General features: G+C 38.8%; 1 protein-coding gene across 2 annotated transcripts in view; it reads right to left on the bottom strand.

Annotated features, from left to right (window-relative positions):
• The window catches only part of COL8A1 (collagen type VIII alpha 1 chain), a 169,514-nt gene that overhangs the window by 39,398 nt on the left and 104,480 nt on the right, over positions 1-25,636 (bottom strand). For both annotated transcript variants that reach the window (XM_055567908.1, XM_055567909.1), the window contains exon 2: positions 23,243-23,358. The gene's annotated coding sequence lies outside the window, so the exon portion shown is untranslated. The remainder of the gene's footprint in view (positions 1-23,242; positions 23,359-25,636) is intronic.

Here is a 25,636-nt window from a genome sequence, read left to right as displayed (position 1 = left end):
CTGACTCTTATTACCTGTGTGACCTTGGGTAAGGCTTAATTTTCCCCCCACATCTTTTTATGCCTCACTTTCCTCCTATATAAAATGAAGATAATAATAATGGCTACCTCATTAAGGCTTTTGTGTAGATTAAATGGGTAAATGTAGATATAGTGTTTAGAATAATGTCTGGCATACAGTTAAGTGTTACATAAGCTGTTTTGTTGCTATCATTACTGACAGAGGCAGGAGTGAATTCAGGGCATTAGGCAGGCAGGAGAATCAAAGTGTACCTCACTTGAAACGAATGTAAACCCAAGGAGCTCTGTCTCTCCTCCCTCCCATCTCTCAGAGTACATTTCTCTGGCTCTTGCTTGCTTCATCCTCTAAGGAAATTTATGACAAGGACATATGTGCTTATTCTCCTTCCTCTTAAAGTTATTTCTACATTAGATTATAATCCAATGTTAATGACATCTCCTTTCGAATATTTAACAGATTCTATTTCTTCACTGGCTTTGGACCACAAAAACTAGAACAGGTAATCAGATGGCTGAGCTTGCAATTCAAAGAGCAAATTGCATAATTAGTGATATTGAGGTGTAGAAGACTTGCCTTATGAGAAACCATGGATCTGGAGCCTCTAGTTCTAAATATCCTTCTGAGATGCCTTTCACTGTGACTTGGAAGCTATGGATTAAAAAGTGTCCAGTATAAGGTTAACCCTCACTTAGCCATTACAACAAAAGGGACATTAAGTCCAAGCAGTACTTCCATCAGGCCAAGAGAGACCTCTGCCTTGACCTCCCTGAAGCTGTGCCGCCTCCGTCTGCCGTGGGGGTAAGGAACCCAGAGATTGTGCTGCCCAGAGCCCACTCCCTTCTGCACAAGACCCTAGAGTTCTCTACCCCAGTGATCCTGAGCTCCTTCTAGTGACTCTGAAGGGTTTTTCTCAGGGCCCAGGCTCCTGAGGTGGATTGTCCCTCTGGGTTCAATGAGGGGCCAGGGAGAAGCTGCTTGTTGGGGATTGTGGATGGAGTTGACTGCGCAGGCAGGGTGTTCACGTGCCTGGCTGTGAAATCTCTTGTGGTCTGCGGCCAAGCTGGAGGTGAGAACAAATGAGCCAGGGGTGGGCTGAGCTCCCCGTGCCTCTGTGTCCTTGTGCAGCACCTCAACGAGCCTGAGAATGCCAAATCTGAACATGGACTTTCAGGCTGCCATGAATGTATACTTGCCAAGAAAGAGGATAGAACATGGAGCTTTTGACGTTTTGTCAGTCTGATCCATAACTTTTAAATACTTAAATGTAGTATGTGAACGCCTCCATTTATAATAACACATGTTAGGAGTGGGCCTAATTAACATGGATACACACAAAAAAATTCTGTGCTAGCACTATTTACAATAGCCAAGACATGGAAGCAACCTAAATATCCATCAACAGAGGAACAGATAAAGATGTGGCACATGTATACAGTGGAATATTAGTCAAACATAAAAAGGAACAAAATTGGGTCACTTGTAGAGCTCTGGATGGATCTAGACAGTTTCATACAGAGTGAAGTAAGCCAGAAAGAGAAAAACAAATATTGTATATTAACGCATACATGCAGAATCTAGAAAAATGGTACAGATGACCTAATTTGCAAAGCAGAAATAGAGACACAGACATAGAAAACAGATGTATGGATACCAAGGGGGAAGAAGTGGGAGGAATTGGGAGACTGGGATAGACACAGATACACTATTGATACCACGCGTAAAATAGACAATGAGGGGAGCATGTTGTGTAGCACAGCGAACTCTACTTAATGCACTCTGGTGACCTAATGGGAAGGAAATCCAAAAGGGAGGGGATATGTGCATGTGTATGGAAGATTCATTTTGCTATGCAGTAGAAGCTAACACAACATTGTAAAGCAACTATACTCCAATAACACTGACTTTAAAAAATTGAACGAAAAGTCAGGATCAAAAGTGAGAAGCTTTACTTTAGAAATTTTCTTGAAAAGTGAATCAGAAAACTTGGAAAAGCAGAAAAAAAATCCCCAATGAAAGCCACCTCCTGCAAGCACACACACACACATTCCATGATAAAACGTCCATGATTTTCTTTGCTGGCACAGGAAGGCTCAAGAAATAGAGCAGATTGTTCAAAAGCAAAAGTCGAAGAGAACTAACAAAATACCAGGAATGGCTACCCACTGCCATTTTTATTCTTTTTTTTTAATCTTGCAAATAAGATTTCTGAAAAGGAAAATATGATCATCATTAATAAATCAAAAACCAATAATGGGACAGTTTCATTGGAAGAAAAAGCAGAAGAAAGCAGAGGGAAAATCCCCAGACATTGATTGCACCCAACCGGGTATGTATCTGCCCTTTGCCGGTCAAAGTTTGGTGTCTGAGATTTATTGCTGGAATATCTGGCATTCTTAATAAAAATTCCAGGAAACCTGGGGGCTTCTGGGCAGCATATGTGAAGTCAAGAGGCAAGAAATATTTCATCTTCTGTGAAAGTCAACAAGAACAAAGAACAAGGTGTTAGCAAGCTAGTGGCTGGGCGTGGCCGAGTGAGTCTGCTTTCTTTTTCATGTTTCTTATGCTTTCTCTAAATGTCTGAAGCCAAAGCTTTTTAGAGAAAGGAGAGTGCCTCTTGCTTCTCCCCACTAAGTTTCTGGGGGGACGTTGCCTGTGCCTACTTGGCCTGGTGGCGTTTCTGGCATGCACGCAGCTGCCAACCACTCCTGTCCCATCTTCAACATTTATTCCTGGGTCACATGTGAGGACTAGCAAAAGTCAGTGTAGAAGAAGCATAGATCTCAGATGCTTTCTGTTTGGATCTCAATCCCAAGGACCAGCTGGGGACTCCTTTGATGGGTCAGTCTCTGTTTCTTCATTTATAATCATCATGGCTTCTGGCAAATCACCAAGTCTCAAGAAGCCTCTGTTTCTTGGGGCTATCACCAGAATAATGACAACCCGCCTCAGAGGATCATTGGGAAAATTGCCAACACAGTGCCTAGTTTACAACAGATGCTTCCTAAAATGTTTTGGAGCCTCTTCCAAATAATGTAGTATTTTAAAACTGATTTACATTTTTATCAGACATATACTATTTCTTTTTGTATTTAAATACAACAATGCTAAAGCTGAAACTCCAGTACCTTGGCCACCTCATGCGAAGAGTTGACTCATTGGAAAAGACTCTGATGCTGGGAGAGATTGGGGGCAGGAGGAGAAGGGGACGACAGAGGATGTAATGGCTGGATGGCATCACTGACTCGATGGCCGTGAGTCTCAGTGAACTCCGGGAGTTGGTGATGGACAGGGAGGCCTGGCGTGCTGTGATTCATGGGGTCTTGAAGAGTCGGACACGACTGAGTGACTGATCTGATCTGATCTGATTATGTAAATAAATTTTAAATTACGATTTAAAGAAATTCAAATTATGATTTAAAAACACTTCTACCTGTACCCTTCCTGCAGTTTATTCCATCATCTTCTCTGCATACATGTCAGAGGTATGGTTCAGGACAGCAGGTCCAAGAGAAGAGCTAGAATGAAACTAGAGGATGTTGTGTGGTTATTTTCCACCCATCTTCCAAGGAACTCCTGAGTTACAAAATGCATCTGGCTCCCATTTCCTGCAGAATTTTGCTTATTTGAAATGTTCAAGAAATCAACTGATCTGACTTCAAACAGACTAGGTTTAGCTGGCCGTGTACAAGCCCAAACCCCCGTGTGTGTCACTCCCAAGTCTGGACTTTACAAGCAGCCAGTTCCTTTCATACCTTAGGAAAGGACTTCTTTTTGGCTGTGTACTCTTTGCTCTGAGCCAAGTGTCAGACCAGGAATTGAGGCAATAAATCTTGGCGATTCTTCATATTTGGAATTTCTCCTGTTGCTTCTGATAAGGAAATGACAGAGTCTTTCAGCTCTATGCATGAACCTCAGAGAAATTTGTAATCCAAATCATGTTTTGCTCACAAAATGGAAACAAAATGTGCTAAACCTGGCTTTGAGTTAACCCAGACTGTTTTGAAGACTGGGTAATGAACACGGAAATTATCTTTGCTCTTGATTGATTGTACTTGAAAAACTTTTCAATGAAAACAAGTTCCTCTCTTGTTTTAAAAATTCTGATTCTTTCTCAATGGGGGTGGGGGTGAGGTGGATGTGTGCATTCTCAGTCATGTCTGACTCTTTGAGTCCCAGGGGCCTGTAGCCCACCAGGCTCATCTGTTCTCCCCGGCAAGAATACTGGAGTGGGTTGCCATTTCCTTCTCCAGGGTATCTTCCCAATCCAAGGATCGAACCTGCATCTCCTGCATTGGCAGGTGGATTCTTTACTACTGAGTCACCTAGGAAGCTGGGTTGGGTTGGATGGCAGCAAAATTCTTCATGGGTGAAGGTATTTGTGAAGGATCTTTGCCTTCCTGTAGTGAAAATGGACCTCACTATTGGTTGCACACCCTCCTCTGGCCCTTCCCTCATCTACTGCGGTACTTTCAAGTTCGACTGACTGAAGTGAATGTGATGAGGGAACAGCAGTTTTTCAAAGATGGATGACTTTCCCATGATCTATCCACATTCTCTGAGATGACTAATGAAGCCAGCCTAGGCCTGGCTAACTCCTGGCATGATCACAGTGAAAAGATACTCTCAAAATAAAACAAGGAAAACTTTTTTAATCTTTCTATTTGATTTTGAGTATATTCTATTCAGCAACATGCCTGACAACATTCACTGTTTGGCATTTCGGTGGAAGTGGTAAAGAAATGACTCAGAATAAAAGGCTTCATTCAGCAGCAATGCCTCAGCCCTAGCTCTTATTTACCTGAGACCTGTTACCATAAATGAAGAGGAGGAGGTTGACTTGATCATCTGTGATCAGAGTCTTGCTGAGGTTTTGTTTAGCAGTGATTTGACATGACTAGCGAGTGGCCTTTTTTCAAAGGCCATGGTTTTGAGCCACACTATTTGAGAAATCCTTTTTAAATGAGTTTCTCTCTCTCTCTCTCTCTAAAGTCTACAGCCAGCTCCTAATTTTAATTTTGTTGGCACAGGGTAAAATGGCCAATGATTCTGACACACTCACCATTTCGAGTGACCTGGTCTACCTGTTCTTTTTACTATTGAAACAATTGACTTCAGTTTCATTGATTTAACTAGCTCTTCAAGTGTCATGTAGATACAACTTTTTAAACTAGTAAAGCAGAGTCATTGTGTGGCCAATAAAAACATTGGTTAATCTAAAAATTATGTATATTTAATCTTGGGATGTGTGTTTTACTTACATTTTAACACGGGTGTGTCTGATGTCCTAAGAATTCATTTCAAACAAAATATTGACACTCTAGGGTTAAAAAATCTTCCAGACTTTTCATTTAAACCCTTACTGGTTCTCCCTTTTTCTCATGTCCAATCTCTGACTTGGGACAAAGTAGATCAGATTTTTGGGTTAGAGGTTTTTCTTTTCTTTTTTTTTTTTTGCTTTTTACACTTACCATAATAATTTTGAAATCTCTGAAAGAATGAAGAAATTACACAGCAAACACAACTCCTTTACTTTGCATTTACTGTGCATTTTTAACATGTATTCATTTAAATGTTTAAATGTTTCCTTGATATCTAGTGTGAGTCACACATTAAAGGTACAGTGACAAATAAAACCTACAAGATTTCTGTTCTTGTGGAGCATACATTGTTTTGGCTAAAAAGTTCATTTGGATTTTTCTGTAAGATGGTACAGAAAAACCTGAACAAACTTTTTTGCCAACCCAATATTTTAGTGAAGGAAGTCACTAAAAAAAAAAAAAAACAAAAAAAAACCCAAAACCAAACCAGGTATTTTAGACAGAGGCAAATGCTGTAAAGAACAGGAACAGGATCTTGTGATGGGGTGGGTGTAAGACTGATGCTACTTTAGAAGGCAGTCAGGGAGGGTCTTCCTGAGGAGGTGGCAATTGAATGCAACAAAGGAACCTGTCACGTGACACTTTGGACAGAGTATGAGCAGAGTGCCCAGAAAGTGTCAAGGCTAATGATAGATTTCTGTTTTGAGTATTAAATGACTTAATAAGTGCAGAGTGCTTACAACAGTGCCTGGTATCCATAAATGCTCACTGTCTTTAATTCACTCAATAGTCATCAAGTATCTAGCACTTTCCAGCCAATGCTGGGTGCAGGGAACTAGAGCTGGAGAGAATTCTGAGTTTATAAAACTAGCTCCACACTCCAATGCAGTGATTCTCAATGAATGCTGGCAGAAGCACTGCATCTTTCTCATTGGTCTCCCTTATTCCTGATCTCCTCCCCCATGGAGGGGTCTAACTAGACAGGCTCAGGGAGAGGACCAAAGCACTGAATTTTCTACAAGCTTACTCCAGTTGATGGGTAAGCCCACACAAGTCTGAGAACCACAATCCTGTTGCACAGATTGTAACTAATTGGTTCTTTTCTATATGGTACACTCACATGCTAGTAAAGTAAAGCTCAAAATTCTCCAAGCCAGGCTTCAACAATACGTGAACCGTGAACTTCCAGATGTTCAAGCTGGTTTTAGAAAAGGCAGAGGAACCAGAGATCAAATTGCCAACATCTGCTGGATCATGGAAAAAGCAAGAGAGTTCCAGAAAAACATCTATTTCTGCTTTATTGACTATGCCAAAGCCTTTGACTGTGTGGATCACAATAAACTGTGGAAAATTCTGAAAGAGATGGGAATACCAGACCACCTGACCTGCCTCTTGAGAAACCTGTATGCAGGTCAGGAAGCAACAGTTAGAACTGGACATGGAAAAACAGGCTGATTCCAAACAGGAAAAGGAGTACATCAGGGCTGTATATTGTCACCCTGCTTATTTAACTTATATGCAGAGTACATCAAGAGAAACGCTGGGCTCGAACAAGGAGAAGCTGGAATCAAGATTGCTGGGAGAAATATCAATAACCTCAGATATGCAGATGACACCACCCTTATGGCAGAACGTGAAGAGGAACTAAAAAGCCTCTTGATGAAAGTGAAAGAGGAGAGTGAAAAAGTTGGCTTAAAGCTCAACATTCAGAAAACTAAGATCATGGCATCTGGTCCCATCACTTCATGGGAAATAGATGGGGAAACAGTGGAAACAGTGGCTGACTTTATATTTTGGGGCTCCAAAATCACTGCAGATGGTGATTGCAGCCACGAAATTAAAAGACTTACTCCTTGGAAGGAAAGTTATGACCAACCTAGACAGCATATTAAAAAGCAGAGACATTACTTTGTCAACAAAGATCTGTCTAGTCAAGGCTATGGTTTTTCCAGTGGTCATGTATGGATGTGAGAGTTGGACTATAAAGGAGGCTGCACCAAAGAATTGATGCTTTTGAAGTGTGGTGTTGGAGAAGACTCTTAAGAGTCCCTTGGACTGCAAGGAGATCCAACTAGTCCATCCTAAAGGAGATCAGTCCTGGGTGTTCACTGGAAGGACTGATGCTGAAGCTGAAACTGCAATACTTTGGCCACTTGATGTGAAGAGCTGACTCATTTGAAAAGACCCTGATGCTGGGAAAGATTGAGGGCAGAAGGAGAAGGGGACGACAGAGGATGAGATGGTTGGATGGCATTACCGACTCAACGGACATGGGTTTGGGTGGACTCTGGCAGTTGGTGATGGACAGGAAGACCTTGCGTGCTGTGGTTCATGGGGTTGCAAAGAGTCAGACATGACTGAGCGACTGAACTGAACAGAGATCATCAAATATAAGCAATGGCCCCAGTGGAAGTAGTACTACATTGTGCTCAAGAGTAGCTGTGTTCAGTCTCTGGAGCCATAAATATCATGGGATTATGTTTCACAATGGCACCCCACTCCAGTACTCTTGCCTGGAAAATCCCATGGATGGAGGAGCCTGGTGGGCTGCAGTCCATGGGGTCGCTAGGAGTTGGACACGACTGAGTGACTTCACTTTGACTTTTCACTTTCATGCATTGGAGGGGGAAATGGCAACCCACTCCACTGTTCTTGCCTGGAGAATCCCATGGACAGAGGAGCCTGGTGGGCTGCTGTCTATGGGGTCGCACAGAGTCGGACACGACTGAAGCGACTTAGCAGCAATCCCTAGGACTAGTTTTGTTTTGTTGATCTTGAGCTGGCTGAGGATGCTATGTGTTTTGTATTAACCTGCTTTTGGTCAGGGTTTGGAAGGTTTGCCTGACACTCTTAAATATCATTTAAAACCTGCCAAAGAGGGGGGAAAAAGGCTTTTACCTTTTAGGAAGAATGTGCCAACCAATGTTTGGCAAAGCCTCCTATAGCCTGAAAGAAATTCTACTTGTAAGTAGATTGCTGCTGCTGCTGCTAAGTCGCTTCAGTCGTGTCCGACTCTGTGCGACCCCATAGATGGCAGCCCACCAGGCTCCCCCGTCCCTGGGATTCTCCAGGCAAGAACACTGGAGTGGGTTGCCATTTCCTTCTCCAATACATGAAAGTGAAAAGTGAAACTGAAGTTGCTCAGTCGTGTCTGACTCTTCGTGACCCCATGGACTGCAGCCTACCAGGCTCCTCCGTCCATGGGATTTTCCAGGCAAGAGTGCTGGAGTGGGTTGCCATTGCCTTCTCCATGTAAGTACATTAGCTTAACTGAAATTCCTCCTCTAGGCTCCTCCCCAAATCTATTTTTACAATGTAATGTCAACAAAAGGGGGATGGGAAAGATTTACTTTCTCTCCCCTTGACTTTCTACTAGAATGTATCTAATTCATTGTCTCACTTTAGAATGACTTATACACATTTCTAAAAGGTCTTTGAGTCAAGGATCTCAAAAAAACATTGGATACAACATTGGACAAAAGAATAGATTCACGTGGATCCAGTTGAGGCTGAGTGATAACGGCCTCTAAAATCCAGACCAGATTCCAGGCAGGTCCATACCTTAGATGTGTGAGGCTTCTGTTTTCTCATTAACTTTCCTAAAAGGATATTTCCTTTTTTGTTTCATATTTTTCTCTCTCTACTAGCTTTAATCCATTGCTATGCAATACCTGTGACCAGATAGAATGACGGCAATTGAAAAAAGGCTCCCCTTGAGCTTGAGGTCAGAACTGGTTAGGGTAAATGGACTGATGTAAAAAAAAAAAAATTTAAAGAAGAGTGAACTGCTGTAAATTTAAGACAAATTAGAATCTTAGAATTGAGTAGGTGGTCAAAAGAAATGAACATTTGTGGTTGCCAGCCTGTTAATTATTCAATTTTTTGTTTAACTCTTCAGTTTGATGATATTCACTTGTCAAAAATGATAAAGATGGGGTGAAGTATGTAGACTACATAAAAACTGGTGAAACTCAAGATAAAGATCTGTTATGCTCAGTCTATGCCAACGTATGTTGTAAATATATGGGGCAATGAGAACCCCAGGCTGGCAGCTGAGAAAAAAGTACATTAGATAAGAGCTGCTCCCCAGACAGAAAATTTTCTCTTGTAATTTTTATTAGATTTCAGCTGACAATATGGCTTTTTACATGAAAACAATTAGGAAGAGAAGATTCCTTTTTACTTTCTGTATTTTCGTTTGACTTAGCAATTTATTCCAGTTTTTGTTCATTCATTCAACAAAAATTTGCTTAGTACTAGCTGTACACAAAGTATCATTCTAATTTCTGGGGACACAACAATAGAGAAGATAGTAAGGTCCTTGCTTTATATGTTGTTAGAATTTCATGTCTTTATCTATAAAAAATTTATAGCTAATTATAATAGTATCCATCAGACAAGCTAAAATGTGGTAAAGGAGGCATTCTCTGAAAAAGAGGGGACCTGACAAAGAAACCGTATTTCCTTGGAGTTTGGGGTTCCTTCTGTTTACTTTGCATGTACATCAAATAATTCCAGTATCTATTTGAAAAATACTGTTCACTTAGTTTTGACTTTGTGCAGATTTATGGTGATTTTGGCTACACCCTCAAAGCATTTCCTCTCTCTGGTAGGCTGCAGTCCATGGGGTCGCTACGATTCGGACACGGCTGAGTGACTTCAGTTTCACTTTTCACTTTCACGCATTGGAGAAGGAAATGGCAACCCACTCCAGTGTTCTTGCCTGGAGAATCCCAGGGACGGGGGAGCCTGGTGGGCTGCCGTCTATGGGGTCACACAGAGTCGGACATGACTGAAGTGACTTAGCAGCAGCAGCAGCAGCAATCATATATGGGTGATGTCATGGCACTGTCCCCAGATCTTTGTGGCCACGCTCAGTACAACACGGCTGCCTCAAAGTTCAAGACTCTGGTTCTCACAAAAGAGCCACTGGCTCACAAACCAAGCACATTTCTTCCCTTTTTCCACTGTAACATTCTTTCCCAAGAGTATAAATCTCAGGCTGATATTTAACATTCCTTTGAACTGAACCATGGACTTTTACCTTGTACTTCTTGAAAGAGTGGAGAGCTAAGCTTCCATTATGCATATTTATAAACATGTCCTAAACGGAAGGCATGATTTTGTAATTCTCTAGTCATGGGTCTTTGAAACTATTTTATAAAAGAACATCTAGAAACATCGCACTGGATCAGGCTGATTGCCTGGTTTAGGATTCTATCTCAGAGTGGAGTCCACGTGGCAGTGAATGTCACTGTTGCGAAACGTGGCTCAACCTTGACAAGGTGCTGACGTATCCCGGAACCTCTGGAATTAAAAATTCCTTTCACTTCAAAAAATTAATTCTGAAGTTGAATTAACTAACACAAGTAGAGGTTTATAAGTTTCGGAAAATTAATTTTACCCTAGGCTTCCCTATTTTGGAAAATGAAATTACCACAAGATCAAAGTTTAAGAAATGTTCCGTTTGTTTGTTTATTTATTTTGCATCAGAAATTATGAGAGCCTCTGTAGTTCTTTTAAAATGTAATACTTATTTTGATAAATGCATAGTGTTTTAAATATAAATTTTGAAGAAAGCTATGGTTATATGACATTGCATGGATCACAAAGAATAATGTTGAAAACTAGTCCTATTTCCCTAAAAAACCAGTATCTCAAAGTTATTAGTTTTTAAAGTCTGCCTTACATGGACAGCAACAATCTTTCGTTCCTTTCTTCTTTCCTCCCCCCTTTCTTTCTTTCATGGTAAGAACAGATGACACAAGATCTAACCTCTTAAGTTCTTAAAGATATAGTACAGCATCATTATGGAGTAGGAAATGACAATCCACTCCAGTATTCTTGCCTGGAAAATTCCATGGACAGAGGAGCCTGAGAGGCACAGTCCATGGTGTCGAAAAGAGTCGGACACGACTGAGTGGCTATGCACACACACGTAGCATCATTAACCATCAATACAGTGTTCTCCAGCGGATCTCTAGAACTTATTCATCTCACATGAACTTTTATACCCACTGAACAGCAACTCTCCAGTTTTGTTCCCCTCAGTTCAGTTCAGTTTAGTCGCTCAGTTGTGTCCGACTCTTTGCGACCCCATGAATCGCAGCACGCCAGGCCTCCCTGTCCATCACCAACTCCCGGAGTTCACTGAGACTCACATCCATCAAGTCAGTGATGCCATCCAGCCATCTCATCCTCTGTCGTCCCCTTCGCCTCCTGCCCCCAATCCCTCCCAGCATCAGAGTCTTTTCCAACGAGTCAACTCTTCGCATGAGGTGGCCAAAGTACTGGAGTTTCAGCTTTAGCATCATTCCTTCCAAAGAAATCCCAGGGCTGATCTCCTTCAGAATGGACTGGTTGGATCTCCTTGCAGTTCAAGGGACTCTCAAGAGTCTTCTCCAACACCAGCTCCCCTCAGTCCCTGGCAATTACCATTCTATTCCTGTTTCTTTGAGTTTGATTGTTTTAGATACTGAGGAAACATTTTTGATATCAGCAAGTTTTAGGATCTCTCCATAAAGACTTATCCTGAGTCCTTATTACTTGGGCACCATTACCTTACCTTATTTTGAGTATCTTTATTTTAGAAGTAACCTTATAGAAACCTGAACTCTTTGAAGGGAAAGTATGTACATTGTAATACATAATTACATTCACGTGTTCTGTCCAAAAGATCCTGTATCAGGTGCTGGAAATATTCATTTCTCTATCCGGTCAGAACTCAGCACCAAGCAATAGCCAGCATTTGTATCTCTGTACCACTAGGGTCAATATTTTGGTTTGATAACGATCTTGTAGTTATTGAGGTTAGACATGCTTTGGTAACTGAGAAGTCTTAGGGAGTTAAAAGGATTAGCAGCGACCAGGCTTTTAAATCCAGGAAATCTCTGATAAAAGAAGTCTGGAGTGAGGGGAGTTAGATCTCAATCCACCAGCAAAGATTCAACTTTTCTGCAAAAGTGCTTTAGTGAGGACTCTTGGAAGGCAGGGACACCCAGCGGTGTAGCGCTCAGGTGTACAGGCTGAGGGCAGCGCCCAGGAGGAGAAACGAAACGCAGACCTCCGTCCCTGAGCTCTTTACTTCTGTGCATTCACTGCGAGTGTCATTGTTACCTCTAGCACTTCTGCGTAATAGACCAGGAGATCAAACTTGCTGTCCTCTTGCCTTTCCTGTGTGCAGGACAATTTGAGAAAAACCAGTCTGGTTACTACCCACTGTCTCCCTATTTGTTCTCTTGACCACAGTCATTGGATAAGTTGAGTAGTGTCTCAAAAATGTAATCTAGCTTTAAAGAACTTCCAGCCGTGTAAATTACATTTGCACCTGTTCTACTTCATAGATGAAGGAAGCAGGACCCAGAGAGGTTAAGCATCCTGACCAAAGTTGCAGAGCAAGTTTGAAGTTGATTCCTAGTTGGTTCTTATTTTTTTTTTTTTTTTTTGCATTGTGGTATCTTTTGTAGGTAGAAACATTTCTTTAGTTATTCCACATAAGCTGATTTCATTTGGAAGAATTGAAAAAATTAAATGCTTCAATATATATTTTATAAAAATTTCAAACCCGTATCTGGGAACTGGTAACTGTTCATAGCAGTACCCCCTTATCTGTGGGGGATACAGTACAAGATCCCACTGGATGCCTGAAACCTTGGATAGTACCAAGCCCTATGTACTATGTTTTTTCCTATATCTACATACCTATGATAAAATTTAATTTATAAATTAATCACAGTAAGAGATTAACAGTAATAACAAAATAGAACAATTATAACAAAATGGTATAATGAAAGTTATGTAAATGTGGTCTCTCTCTCAAAATATCTTATTGTACAAAGTTAATATCTTTTCCATTTTAATTAAGTACTTATCACACACTGGGGCCATAATTTTTATAGTTTATAATGTGACTGCAAAACTTGCATGGTTTTCTTTTTTCTTCTTCACAATTTCATAGATAGAAACTTTGTTTTTACTGTAGATCTTAGCAGCCTCAGCATGTTTTTCTTTTTTCCTTATGAAGTCAAGAACTTCCCCTTTATCATTTAGAAGAAATGCTTTATAGCTCCTCTTGTGCTGTGCTTAGTTGCTCAGTTGTGTCTGACTCTTTGTGACCCCATGGACTGTGGCCTGCAAGGCTTAGGCATATCCTAATTACCAGTATAACTGCTCTGGGGCTTTGAGGTCATTATTAGGTAAAATAAGTGTGACTTGAACACAGCACTGAGATACCACCATGGTTGATCTGATAACTGAACCGGCTCCTAAATGACTAACTAATGGGTCAAAGGGATGATATTAATACTCTCTTGGGTGGGTTGGGGCAAGAAGGCACAAGATTTCATCATGCTACTCAGAATGGCATGCGATGTAAAGCTTATTATGAATTATTTCTGGAATTTTTCATTTGATGTTTTCAGATGGTTGTTGACTGTAACAAACCGCAGAAAACAAAACCATGATAAAGGTGGGGCTACTGTACGGGTATCAATTGTTTCCATTACCTGTGCATTTAAACGGCTGATATAAGAGAGACTGGCTAGAGCAGTATCTCTCCAGCAACTGTTTAGGTTCAATCCCAGCTCTACCACTCTACTGGTTGGGCAGCCTCAGGCAAGCTTAATTTCTTTGCATATCTGTAGCTATAGTTCCTGTCTATAAAGTGGGCATAATAATTGTTATTGGGTTGCTGTGAATAACTGACCCACAGATGTAGTGTTAGAACAGTGCCTAGCACATAGTGATATGTACCTGTTTATTTCTATAGTGCCTAGGTACAAATGAAGACAAGACCAGCGTACATTAGAGTTTGTTCTCAGAAGTTCTCATCTTAAACACTTTTGTAAAAATAGTTTCCCAATGAAAGCATCACTTCATTCTGTAGTCTCTAGATGCAGTAACTCAAAGCTATCACTAGATGGCGACTGTGATCCACTATGACTTGAGAAGCAGTCGGTTTTAACAGATGGATCAAACCCTGGAATTTGTTTTCTGTGCAGGGCAGCAGTGTGATCTCTGGCTGCCCCTTCCCCACAAGTTGGGCCTTTACAGAATTGTTACAGTCAGCAAAGTCTGCCTTCCGTGGCCACTCTTGGAACGCACCCACAGGCACCCAACCTTCCTGATGGCAGCTTCCCAGAAGCCTGGGTTTCCTTGCTTTCACCCTGCCGTGAACTTGCTCTCTGCCAGGTGGCGGACAGTGTCAGGATATCCTGTGTTAAGAAGATTAATCACTGGTCCTCAAAGTGTGGGACACCCCCCACCACACACATAGCAGCCTCAGCGTCACCTGGGAACTTGCTAGATATGCAAATTCTGGGGCTCCCTCTCAGACCCCCTGACCAGGAATCAGTATTTTCATAAGCCCACCTGATGATTCTGACCTCTGCTAAAGTTCGAGAACTACTGAGATGAACCAATGTTTAGCATCACTTAAAAGCTGGCACTGAGTCCTCAGAGACCATTTTGCCCAATTCATTCATTCTACTAAGGAGAGTGAGCCCAGAGAGTTAAATGACTCGCTGAAGACCACAGGGTTAGTCTTGTGGCAGGGCCAGGGCTGTGGAGTTGTGTCCCCCAACTTTTCCCATGACATGCTTCACCCTCTTTCCCCTTCAAAACTGAGGTCACAAGATATACATTCTAGCCTCATAACTACTTATGAGGAAAAAAAAGCCACTTGTATATTTACACAGGCATTAGTTCATTCATTTAAATAGATGTTTCTATAGGGATACACGGAGAAGGCAATGGCACCCCACTCCAGTACTCTTGTCCGGAAAATCCCATGGACGGAGGAGCCTGGTAGGCTGCAGTCCCTGTGGTTGCTAAGTGTTGGACACGACTGAGCGACTTCACTTTGACTTTTCACTTTCATGCATTGGAGAAGGAAATGACAGCCCACTCCAGTGTTCTTGCCTGGAGAATCCCAGGGACGGGGGAGCCTGGTGGGCTGCCGTCTATGGGGTCTCACAGAGTCGGACACAACTGAAGCGACTTAGCAGCAGCAGCAGCAGCAGCAGCAGCATAGGGATACAAAAATGTGTGTGCAATGCATTGAGTGTGACGCATTTCCAGTTTAGTGCGTACGTGTGTGTGTTAGAGGAGAGAAATCAAGTTTAAAAAAAAGTCACGATTCAATCGCTAGAAGAGGCATATTACAGGGCACCTTGGGAAATGAGTGAAAGCAACTAAGTCAGGCACTGGGAGGAGGGGAGACAAGTAAGAGGAGGAAGTTTCAGAGCTGAAGCTTCCGCCAGGGGAAGTAGGGAAAGGACATGTGGAAAGAGGGGTCAGCATGCGAGGACATGGGGCCATGAAAACAAGAGGGGATCTCAGGAGTTTGGTTTGCTTGAGGGGAAAGGTGTGTGTGGAGGAGCTAGTGTGTTTTAAGTAACATCAGTAGGGTGACTACTATCTGACACTGAGCGAATGTTAACTATGTTCCACACACTGTACTAAGCATTTTACATCTATTATTGACTTAATCCTTAAACAGCTCTGTGAGAATCTACTCCTATTCCCATTTTATGGATGACAGTAGGATTGCATGCACTGTTATATTTTCCTTATGATCAAGTGTTACTATCTCAGTTTCTTAGACAAATTTAGAAAAAAGAGCCTTAATATTTACTTGTTCCAGGAGAATCTCCGTAATGTCTAGTATGTATTTTTTTTAGGAGGGGGATGAGGAATATGTTTTTAATACATACAATTTTATTATAAGCATGCTTTCGTAAATGCATAAAATCAGGAGGATTTTGACACTCTTTTTAAACTCTAGGAATGAATGTTACACTATTTTTTGGTCTACCAGTAATTGTGGGAGTAGCCAATTTCTCATGGTAACAAACAATTTGTATCTGAAAAGTGGCAAAGAAAGTTCCTTTCAATTATTTAACTCACAGAAGAGAGGAAGCTGAGTAAGGAGTGAGGGATCTGGTCTGAAATCATTGGCTTTGTTATGCTTTTGGTTTTTACTTAATAGGGATTCACTGGAAATGTGCTTTTAACATATGATATGAATATTAGTCAACATTAGTATATTTTCTTTCTTGCACAGGAGTACCCACAACTGAACTATCAACTTCTGGTAGCCTTTGAAATACCTAGCCTTTCTTAGGTGCTGCTGCTGCTGCTAAGTTGCTTCAGTCGTGTCCGACTCTGTGTGACCCCATAGATGGCCGCCCACCAGGCTCCTCTGTCCTTGGGATTCTCCAGGCAAGAACACTGGAGTGGGTTGCCATTTTATTCTCCCCTTTCTTAGGTAAGCTTCTAGAAATTCCTAGATACTTTGGGATATTTTTCAGTGATTTCATTTTTTCCTGAGAAAACAATTTTTATGCTCCTTAGTTTTCTCATCTATAGAATGTTGGTAGTAGATGAGATAATCTAGAAGGCCCCTTTCAGCACTAATGGTCTGTGGATTTACAGTTTAATGATTAAATGGCACAAGGAACTCATTTCTGAGTTTTCTTTGTAGTTAAATTTTAGTGTTGTTGTTATAAAAGAAGTTAGCTGACCAACTATTTCTCTATGAATACTTGAAATGGAAGCCTAAAACAGCTCTGTATTTCACTATTTTTAGGATCACTATGATCACTATCCTGCTGAGATATGATTGTATAACATATTCTCACATGACGTTTTACACATCTCAAGGTCTAAGACTAAGGCCAGCTTGTAGACACCATTAGAAATGACTGATAGCCAGTTTGTTTTATAGAAGAGGTGCGCTTTACATGATGCTCTGGTTTTCTGGTTACTGTAATAACAACTTTGAGCTTTAAGTGCACATATTACAACCTTGATCTTTATACTCATGTACACGGCTGAGGGGAAACTGCTTTCTTAAGAAAATCTAGAAAATCCAACCTAGCTTTTACCTTCACTATCTAGAGAAACTGAAAAATAGTTCACAGGATGTTTTATGTTGAATCAAAGGAAGGGCAACAATGCCTCAAAAGAAGAACCTATAAAATATATAATTATTTTACAATTTTATGGTTGAGAACAAAATTTGCATTTTACACCAGCCTCTCACCAAGATATTGTTTTTCTTATTTGCAGTCATTTTTGGAGTTGATTACAACTTTTCTATTCACCTATTATAAAAGCAGTACATGTTTATTCAAGAATTACTATAAAAAAGTATAAATAAGGACAGAAATATCTACAATTCTGCTACCCAGACTTGGCTAGTGTTACTGTTTTTCTTTTTATTTAACTTCAGGTAAGAATGAACATTAAGAAATTGGTAACAATTTGAAATCTTAAAAAATATTATATGTTATTAGCTTACATAGACAATTTTTATTGTCAACCTTCAAAGGTAGCATTTTATTTTTATTGTATAAAAACTTAAAACCTTTAGTTTTCACTGTTTTATGATTTTCAGTGCCATTTTGATTTAGATCCCTTTTTATTTTTTTATTTATTTATTTTTTTTTTAAGAGGACTAAATCGATTTATTTTTATTTATTTATTTATTTTTTTTTTTTTTAATTTTATTTTATTTTTAAACTTAACATAACTGTATTAGATTTGCCAAATATCAAAATGAATCCACCACAGGTATACATGTGTTCCCCATCCTGAACCCTCCTCCCTCCTCCCTCCCCATTCCATCCCTCTGGGTCGTCCCAGTGCACCAGCCCCAAGCATCCAGTATCGTGCATCGAACCTGGACTGGCAACTCATTTCATACATGATATTTTACATGTTTCAATGCCATTCTCCCAAATCTTCCCACCCTCTCCCTCTCCCACAGAGTCCATAAGACTGTTCTATACATCAGTGTCTCTTTTGCTGTCTCGTACACAGGGTTATTGTTACCATCTTTCTAAATTCCATATATATGCGTTAGTATACTGTATTGGTGTTTTTCTTTCTGGCTTACTTCACTCTGTATAATAGGCTCCAGTTTCATCCACCTCATTAGAACTGATTCAAATGTATTTTTTTTAATGGCTGAATAATACTCCATTGTCCCTTTTTAGTTTATTTATATTCATTTCTTATTTTTCCAGAAAATATTTAAGGTTGAATCCTTCAAGTGGTTATAACGCATAGAGGAAAACAAATCTCTGAAACTCATATAGTTATATTTTGTTTAAATGGGACCTTTGCTTTGTAAATAATAGGTAAATTTTAACACCTTGGAGAACGTTGTTGTAAAGATTTCTATTGTACCATTAAGAAACTTTTAGAAAGTGAAGAGTAATTCCTCCTTCATATAATCTTGTTTGTAAGTATGTATGTTTCAAAAGGCTTCCCTGGTGCAAAGCAGGAAATGTGGTTCGATCCCTGGGTCGGGAAGATCCCCTGGAGAAGGGCATGGCAACCCACTCCTGTATTCTTGCCTGGGAAATCCCATGGACAGAGGAGCCTCGGGGGCTACAGTCCATGGGGTCTCCAAGAGTTGGACACAACTTAGTGACCAAACAATAACAACTATTTTTCAAAAACATGTTCTACTCCCTTGTGCCCTCTTTGAATGCTGATTTTTGATCTTATTACTCAACATTACCTTATATTCTAATATTGTCTCTATAGCTCACATTGTGACTTCAAACAGCATGGAAGGAAGAGGAAGTAATACTTAAGAACTCTGTTTCTTCTCATTGTTGCTAATTTTCAAATCTCTAAATGAGATAATCTTGGTTTAACTCTTAATATAGTGCCCAAGACTACATAATAAATACCAAATAGATGTTAGTTTTCAATAATTTGAGCTATTTTGGTTTATTTTTACTATATGCATTTTTCTGCTAAATAAGAAATTTTAATTTACCATTTTTCCTGAGGACTTTCACTTAGATTTTTCAAAACAGAAAGAAGCTACTTCTTTAGGGATTATATATAAAATATCTTAAAGAGTTGATAGGAGGAATAAAATATACTACATTTTATAATAAATTTATGTATCATTATTATTTTACATTACTTGTATCACCTAATCATCCAGTATCTCATTCACTCATAATGTTAATGGGAACCCATTTAAAAATAAGCTGTGCTTCAGAGTCATAAATATAGTTTATACTTCTTTCCAAGGTATGTTTACTCTAAGCTTTCCAAACATTCGGCAAGTATAAAATGAGGCCTTTTAATAAATGAGCAATTTGAGGCATCGATTAATAAAGTCTGACTTTTTCTCTGCCTGTGGAAGATGGGTGAGAATGACTAAATCATTACTCCAAATCTATACTGCTCTGTGTTTGACAGAATTTTTGGAAATTAGTCTCAGGCACATCACGGCAGGTGTATAAAGAAGTCCAGGACCGTGAAGTCCACCCTGTGGGCTCTGAACAAGGAAATCCTCAGTCCAGCTCTGACGAACAGAAGCACTGTGAGCTATGTATGTGACTTGACATTTTCTAACAGCCACATTAAAGCATTAAAGAAGTTAAGGGGACAGGTGAGATTAATTTTAATCATACAGTTTATTGAAATGAAGATATAAAAATATTATTTTGATGTGGAATCAATGTAAAAATATTAATGAGATAGTTTGCACTCTGATTTTTTTGTTCAAGGTCTTAGAAATACTGTATTTTATACCCAGTGTATGTCTCGGTTGGGACTAGCCACATTTCAAGTATTGTATCACCACCTATGGCTCATGGCTCCATACTGGACAGTTCAGCTTTGGAGGTACTGCAGCAGGGTAGTGTGGTGTATGGGAAAGAAGACAAAGACCAGCTTGGAATCATCATATATGTCTGTTTCTGGCCCTGACATTTGATATTGAGAAGTGATTTAGTGTCTCTGGGTCTCAAATTTCTACTCTCTATAACAGGGATTGTTAATAACTGCCAGACTCCTCTTAGGATGCTGTGAGGAAGATTTAAATAATATATTGTATTTGAAAATGCTGTGTAAGATCATAAAGCACCAGGCATATGTAAGGCATTATACCTCTCTTTTATTGTAGATTTACTCTCATGACTTGCCCAAGGCCACATTCCCGGTTGGTAGGAGAATCAAGGATAGAATCTGGGACTTCTGATTTCTAGTCATCTGCTTCAACTAAAGGCTGTTCAAGACATGCTAGCTTAAAAAAAAAATTTTTTTTTTATTTAGAAAAAAATTAGGAAGGAAGAGAGTGGCAACAAGAAATAAATTACATATTAGATGCTTAGGGTCTTCTTGGACACTGTCGTATGTTCTTCAGTAAAATTATACATTCAGAATATTAATAATACTTATATATCAGCACTACAGCCATCAAGGATTGACTTTATTGCTCTCATGTAATAGAACCATACGTTCTTCAGTGTTTCAAACAACTTCTAAATTGACCTGTGGTTTCCCCACTCTATTTATCTCCAAAATATAGTATAATCACAAGAAAGCCCTTCTGTACTGGGCTTGATTAATAAAACAGATATGGATCAATTTATCAGGTTTTCCATGGATATTTTTGGTTACAGATGTAACTCATTAATCCACACGTGTGAGACACCACCTCTCTAGTGTGAGTCCAAGAGACACATTAATCTCTGAACAGAAAGTGGAAATAATTTAGTTCAATTCACCATATTATTTGGTGCTTACTGTGTGTAAGACACATCGAGTATTTTTAAGGAACAAATGGACTTTGTTTCTGTGATAATCGTCACTCAGAAATACAGTCTTCAAACTTCAGGAAAAATATGGAGCCTAACAAACTTTCTATGATATATGATTCAGGAATCTATATTTTCAGAAGATATAAAGATGATCAGAAATAAAATTCCAGATTTTCCAAATAATAATTTAAAAAGCTATGTTCTTTATGTTTGGAGGACACTAGTAGATTAGTTATTATGTTATTATTAGTTATTATTATTATCCCTAATTGTAAGTCTATTATAGTTTTCATATTTAAAATTTTAGGGTCATTTTCTACATTTGTTTCCATGAATTTCTTCCTAGAACTTAAAAACCACATGAAATATTTAGCTTTATACTATGTGAAATTAAGCATAAGCCAAGTTCATTTTTGCTGAGAAGAATGCACTCAAGAAGTTCTTTATTTCTTTTTCAGTCAAAATTCCTTCTTAAAAATGACTTTTGTCTGTTTTTTTTTTTTTTTTTTTTTTTTTTTTTTTTTTTTACTAGAAAACCATCATAAGCTTCCCTTCTGCCTGAACTGATGGCTACATTGAATAAATATAATTTTTATTTTCACTTGTTGAATGATTGCTATTGATCACTGAGTGAAACCATTTATTGAACAAACTACATTTTCTTGCTTTTCCACCCTAGATTATAAACAAAGTTAAATTTTTTAAAAGTTCAGAAAAATGTATTTTTGATATTTCTATCATAACTTTATAACTTTCCTTTCCTCTTCCCTATAATAACCACCTTCTGTATTTTTATGATTTACTTGAACATTGTTATTGTGATTTTTCACTGTGTGAACCCATCAATACCTTTGGCAGCAAGATTTTGTTACAACAAATCCAGAAGTAGCCGAGCTTTAGTTGGTTCCAACAATTATCAGGTTTCTCTGGGTTGAGTTCAGAACCTTACCCTGACATTATGAATGTAACCCACATCATGCCTCCTTCTTCAGCTTCTCCAAAATATGTGATTGGCTTGAGTTCTACAACCTGTTGCTTAAGTGAGCATACATTTTTTATTCAATGGTTTTACATTATAAATATTTCATTCAATTAACATCTGGCCTTGATGGAATGCAGCCAAAATAATTAGTGGTACCTGTAGTAAAAAATGTGATACACTAGGAAAATGAATAATGTACTTGCATTTCTCTAGGAACTCTGAATAGATTCATTCTAGAGAGGATGTGGTCATGTGGCATTAAGTATAGGGCTAGATGCTGTGTTTTTCTTTTTGTTCAAGTGCACCTCCAGCAACAACACAAAAATCTGAGGAATCTTAACTCTTCATTCTTTAAATTACTAAATAAAATTAAATAGACTATAAAAAGCCATTGTACTATTAAATATTAGGAAACATTGTGTTGTGTGTCCAAAAGTCACACTTAAGACCAGGCAAGGGTAATAAGCATGAGATGGCTGTGGATACTATGAGATAATGTCTACTTGTCAGAAATGGATAGAATTTTTTTCTGTCAAAGTTCAAAAGTTAATGATTTACTTTATATTTTAATTGCTTCTACTGAGGGATCTATTAAGGAATAAAAGAGATTCTATCATGCTGTTATTATTTTTCACTGTTGATACGTTCAATATTGCATATGAATAAAACCATATTTGTTACACCATGCACTGTTTCATACATCCTAGACTGTCTTTAGGAAAATTTAGTACATGTCACTTCAGTCATCTGAAAGGAATCATTTCTTCATTACAACTCATAACCTTAAACTATAAAGTATCAGCCAGAAAAAAAAAATTGGCACAATTAAGAGAAATTTGATAATGGTAGAAAAGCACATACAGACATGACTGGGAGATGATAAGATTATTTTAATTTTCCCATTTGCGCTAGAATTATTTATTTTACAAATCTCCAGATCTTTTATTACTTAAAACCCTCTGCTGAATCATGAAAAGAAGCTTAAGTTAGCAATTTTCTTCTGCAAAATCTAGCTGCTAGCATCTGGTGAACACTTGGATACCTAGTCAGGTCCTATGGAAATGATTATTTTAAGACTCTATTCAGCATGCCTGGGCTTAAAAATCAGCTCGAATCACACTCTGCACATGTATTTTACTCTCAGGGATTTAAAAACCTGGCATTGGTAGAGATGGTTTCAAGGCTTTTGCAGTGGAGATGAGGGTGGGAAATAGGACAAGCAGGCAGGCTGGACACCCCAACAGCCCCTGTGCTACCTGAACAGACAGTGACTTCTGCAGATGCACCCACAGCGCATGTGGACCACAAGCCACCAGGCCACCATGCCCTCCATGGCTTCTCACACTTACATTTAGACTTGGCCCGCCTGCGGAATCGAGGACCACTGTCCTTGCTTGTGCCTCCCTGTGGCACGTGTGGGCTGGTTTCCGTCTCTTCAGATGCTACTCCACTTCCAGAACAGCTTCTGGGGTAGAAAAAAAAAGAGAATACTTTTACTCAGTTGGAAAGACAACAAGAATCTGGATTATTATCAAAGTGCACTGTTCTGGGATCATAGGGGAAATTACATTATAGCAACGTATAAATACACACTTCAATAAAAGATGCTGTTATGGACCAGAATTTAAGTGCATATTTAGTTGATACTAGAGATATTTGTATGCTGATTCAGAGAGAGAATAATTTTGTGCATTTCTATGTATGCAAATAGGTGCTTATTTATTTTTAAACACTTACTACCATATATATAATTTTTATCCAAATAAACATTTCTTGTATATGCTTATTGCTTTTCATGGTTATATTATGTGCTAGGTTCCCATTAATTTAATTTCTGTTAATACAGACTGCAGATAATTTAGAAAGGATGTGGGCAATTGCTACAGTGGGAGGAAATTTATGGAAGTAATACCTCAGGGAGCAATGTTAGGTTAATTTAAGAAAAGGGATCTGTGCCATCAACATATTTCCATCAATTTGCATACAATAGTATTTGAATTAGAAAGTATTCTCTATTATTTATCAAATCAGGTCTGGTAGAACTTTAATTCAGCAGCACTTTCAGGTTTTTGTTTGAGATTTTTAATTAGAGTATACTTTATAAACCATCTGTAATTTAGACTTTTTACAAGTCATATGGAAACTTCTCCCCATTTAATCAGAATTTCAGAAATTTAACTCTGTGTTTCACATATTAGTCTCTATTTTGTTTTGGTACATTTCACAGAGACTTGTTTAGGAAATATTCTTTATATTTGTTGTTCAAAAAAGATTTAAACAGGGAAACTTTAGAGCCTTAAAAAGATTTGAAAGCCAGGATTAGTTGATTAGGAAATAAATGCAGAATTGGGTTTCTAATTTAGAATTTCTGCAATATGATATAAGTGATATATTCTAGAGCAGTGCTATTCAGTAAAACTTTCTATGATAAAGGAAATATTCACATTTTGCAATGTTCAATATGATAGCCACTAGCCACAAATGGCTATTAAGCCCTTGAAATGTGGCTAATGCAATCGGGGAAGTGAATTTTTAGTTTTATTTAATTTAAATTAATTCAGATTTAAATATTTACTTGTGGGTAATGGCAACTGTATTGAAGAGTATAATTCTGGAGTTTACATGTATTTTGTATTCAACACAAAATGAGGAAGGACTTGAATGGTTCTAGCTGCTAAAGGCCTATGTTCCCCAAACACAAGGCCCAGGCTCTGACACCTAAGCTTGTGTCAGAAGAGTGGACCCAGCAGCATTCTGAATTTTGGCTCAACCTGGGGATATTCTGACATAAAGTTAAAGTTTGGGTTAACCATAGATGATTTGAGAATACTTTGTGTATAGAAACTGGCATCTCAAGTGATCTCCCATAATAGAGTTCAGGCTGTAAATGGACTCAAGGGCTTGACTTTCCCAATCTATTGTTTGTGTGGTATGCCTGACAGGCAGTGGAGACAGATATAGAAGAGATACTCCATAAATGTAGCTGCCTCCATGAAAAAGAAACTCTCCAGATTCAAACTAGATCACAGGAACAGGCTGGTAAATTCATTTGTGCCTCTCCCCAAATCATTCTTCTCTATCCATTGAGCGCTACTATGCAAAAGGCCCAATGCTTAGTGCTGGAGATAAAATGTTAGGAAAAAAAGATATGAAACTCCACCCTGTGATTAACTGCATTAGACAATAACATTTTTCCCAATGTTTTCTTCTTCCAAAATTCCTTTTTCTTTTCCTGAATGTGGTGAAAAGACAATAGGAGAAAGACACACAGGATAAATAGAAACACTGAAGATTGTGATTATGTGTGTCATACATCTTATTCAATTTACTTCTTTCCACACAGCTTTCACAGTTCCATACTGAGATGGCAAAACCAGGTTTTGAAATGCACCATTGGAAACAGAAAATAACTGAACAGATCTCAATCTAAATTTTTAGAACATGAGATGACCACCATCATTTAGCATTTATTAAGTTTTTACAATATATGTTAACAGAGTTCTTTCCTCTCTATTATCTAGAAGAATGTCCTTTAAAATAATTGCTAATTAAATGCTGCTATGGGAGGACACATTTTTTTTTTTTTTTTGCTTTGCCACTTAGAACACTGTAAGAAAGAGTACTACAATCACATTTATGAAATGAATAAATTTTTTCAATATTTGAGCACCGTTGCAACACCTGATGGGTACTACTAGCTACACAGACCAAAAGTAACTCATTGTGTTTCAGATCATTTTAGA

This window comes from Bubalus kerabau, chromosome 2 (genome assembly GCF_029407905.1).
Source record: "Bubalus kerabau isolate K-KA32 ecotype Philippines breed swamp buffalo chromosome 2, PCC_UOA_SB_1v2, whole genome shotgun sequence".
NCBI classification, from domain to species: Eukaryota; Metazoa; Chordata; class Mammalia; order Artiodactyla; family Bovidae; genus Bubalus; species Bubalus kerabau.
Note: the sequence above shows the minus strand (reverse complement) of the source record. Positions and strands in the feature narration are given on the sequence as shown.